This window comes from Coregonus clupeaformis, chromosome 4 (genome assembly GCF_020615455.1).
Source record: "Coregonus clupeaformis isolate EN_2021a chromosome 4, ASM2061545v1, whole genome shotgun sequence".
In the NCBI taxonomy this organism is placed as follows: Eukaryota; Metazoa; Chordata; class Actinopteri; order Salmoniformes; family Salmonidae; genus Coregonus; species Coregonus clupeaformis.
This window is the reverse complement of record NC_059195.1, coordinates 16,704,892-16,707,996: the sequence shown is the minus strand read 5'-3', so window position 1 is coordinate 16,707,996 and position 3,105 is coordinate 16,704,892. Positions and strand designations below refer to the sequence as shown.

At 38.0% G+C, this 3,105-nt stretch overlaps 1 long non-coding RNA gene across 1 annotated transcript; it reads left to right on the top strand.

Moving 5' to 3' along the window:
* The first annotated feature begins 750 nt into the window (after positions 1-750).
* LOC121556106 lies at positions 751-2,640 on the top strand. The gene is made up of 3 exons (XR_005998082.1): positions 751-1,851; positions 2,013-2,162; positions 2,344-2,640. It is a non-coding gene; the product is annotated as an uncharacterized LOC121556106 (long non-coding RNA).
* The last annotated feature ends 465 nt before the right edge of the window (positions 2,641-3,105 follow it).

Below are 3,105 nucleotides of genomic sequence, written 5' to 3'. Positions count from 1 at the left end.
TACATGACTACCATCAGGAACTACTGTAGGCTTACTTCTGTTCGATGCAACGAAACCACACCAGACTTTATATCCGTCAAATCCCATGCAGTCGCATTACAGTTCATGCAGCCGCGTTACAAGTTCAAACACTTGAATGCATAATGTACTATTGTCTAGCCTACACCTCGATTAGATTGATGGGCTATTAATCCCCCCATCCAAATGAACATAGAAAACATGCATTAGCCTGTCATTATTTCTATCATCGATAGAGCCTACACTTTCTTTCGCCGTTTTGGACTTCTAACGCGGTAGGGATAATAAGGAAGGGACTTGTTGGTGATTCACAGTTCGATATAGTGAAGGCGTTTTCCATCACAGCTCATCGAGATTATGTGAGTTAACATAGTGTGTTGCCCTAGCAAAATTCTTGCTTGAGAAATTGCTCTTTGCTAAGAAGCTATGTTTGTTTCTTTTTTTTAAACAAGCACAGTAAGGTACTTCATTGTTATCCAGATAAAAAAACATCTGCATTGGACCGTTAAGCATATTAAGTATCCTGCTGCTAGTGTGTCAGAGCCTTTTGTGCATGTCATTTTCAGATGCAGGTGTCTTTGACAGGCATTGTCTTTAACTGTCACAACAAATGTATTACTGAGAAACACAAATAATCCCCAATAAAAGGATGTCTAGATGGCTCAGCTGGTTGGGGCATGGTACTGGCAGCACCATTCTTATGAAGTCAATTTATGCGTGGCTCACAAATACTTTGGGTGCTATGTTGCTTTGAATGAAAGCTTCTACTAAATCATTATACATACACTTATTTGACATACTCTGATCAATATAATTACAGTAAATTCCCTTTGAGAAAAGGTCCAAAGTGCTTTGTAGTTGTCATACCCAGTACAAATATCTTCAATATTCCCGCTGTACACATTTCTAAATACGCAAAGAATGGAATGCAAGACATTAAGTGCTGTTCTCTGGAGTCTGACTGGATCTACTTCCATCGTGATGACTCAGGAATAATCATCCATGTTGCACCATAAAGTGAGTCTAAAACCCCCCAACACAGTTGTCCACAAGACCATGCAGTCACTGCGGCATTATGGTATTTAGGTCAGTGCTATTCATCAGTCAGATTTCACACAATGATATTTCTCCTATACCTTGTCTGAATCTTGAAATACTTTCCCCTTGTGTGCTGAAAATTCTGAGTGAACTGGAGAGTGAGTCACAGTTCGATATAGTGAAGGAGTTTCCCATCACAGCTCATCGAGATGATGTGAGTTAACATAGTGTTTTGGCACCTTTTTATCCATTGGTCATAATACATTTTCTCCATCATAGAGATATGAGGGTTAAAAGTGCCTTTCTTGCTGTACTGGATTCATAAAACACCTCCATAGGCTACCTCCCAGATCAGTATCACAAGTGTGTGGTGTGAAATAGGAATGTGTTTTTTGCATATCCTGTGAAGAGTTTACACAAATATTAGCCTCTTAGCTCTTATTGCGGGACCTTGAAACCACTGAAACGAGCAACATTAAACTCACCAGTCAGCATATTGTTGCTCATTTCAGTGGTTTCAAGGTCCCGCAATAAGAGCTAAGACGCTAATATTTGTGTAAACTCTACATAGTTGTGTTCTGTGAGTGTCACTGAGTAGGTAATGATTAAAACCGGGTGCCAATTGAATTCGGCCATTCCTCCATCCCATGCTAAATCTTACTTGAAGTAGAATACCCATCTCAAAACAAAAATTATCCAAACAAAACCGACGGACACAGCAGCGGACAGCGCGAACAGGAATTGCTTGAAATTCTTCATCGCCAACACTGGAAAGGTTGCCTCACTGAAGTTAATGTGAGTAGCTTATGTATACTGATGAGAAGTTGGACTGTTGTCCTGACCTGACTCCTGACTAAATTACTTTGAATGACAATTCAGGGGCATTCCATGCAGCCAAATTGGTTATTGCTGGTGAGTGTTTTTGTTGATGCCTCTTGTAACATGCTACTTCAAAGACATTCTGGATGGTGGAGAATGAGCTTGACCTTCTGGCTATTGTGGAGGTGACCCACAGAGAGGATGAGGGGAAAGCCCACGTTAGACTCCACGACAACAACACTGGCGCATTACTGAAGAGGGTTCCGCTTGTGGAGTCATGGGATGTGGTGAGTTCTTTATAATATTGTATATTATATTGTGTAAAGATATCCTGACCACTGCACTCTCGTTTTGTTTCAATGGAACGTAAGCTCGGGATGGTCGAACAAGGCTAGTGTAAAGGAGAAACATTTGTGAATCTCTCCTTTTCAAATGATTTTAATAATATATTCTCTTTTCTTGTTTCAGACTTACAGCTACAATTTGTTCTTTGACAGAGATACAATTCTTTATATTGAACAGATTAAGAATAATAACTTTTGCTGCCATGTCTACAAAATCATCAGTCGTGGACAAGCAGATGAGTGAAATGATCACCTGAAGCTGGGATAAATCATGGGACATTCCTTCCAACTGCTAATTATGTAATTAAAAAATATTCCTAAAGTAAATAGCCCTGTTGAATATGTTTTTCTACTTATTTTTTCCCGCTTATTTCTTTGCCAATAATGACTACATGTTGTCATCCTGTTCTTTTCAAGATGTTGTTGGTACTCTAATAAAGTCTGAAATTGTCATTAATGTTTTATTATTCCAATCCACCTGTTGCCTAACTGGGCTACTTCTACATTTTATTTTTAGGACATATGAAGGAAGTCTCTCAATTTCATAATTTACTGAATAACAGTGTTGTAAATGTTTTATATTTTAAGAAGAGCTGTGAATTAAGGGCCTGATCTGTTTGTGTGTCTGTTGTGAACAACAGTGTGAGCAACTTCAAAATAAAAATCCCCTATTGAAACTGATGCAAACTGATAGAAATAGTGAAAACATGACCAAATTGGATTAGATAATGCTAAACAAGGTTGGAATGTTTTTATATAAAATCAACAAATATTAAATATATATATTTTAAAATAAAAATCAGTTAATCACACTGTGGATGTATTTGAATTCAGAATTGCATTGGGGGCATACTTATATGCACTGTACAGCCTAATTTATGGATTG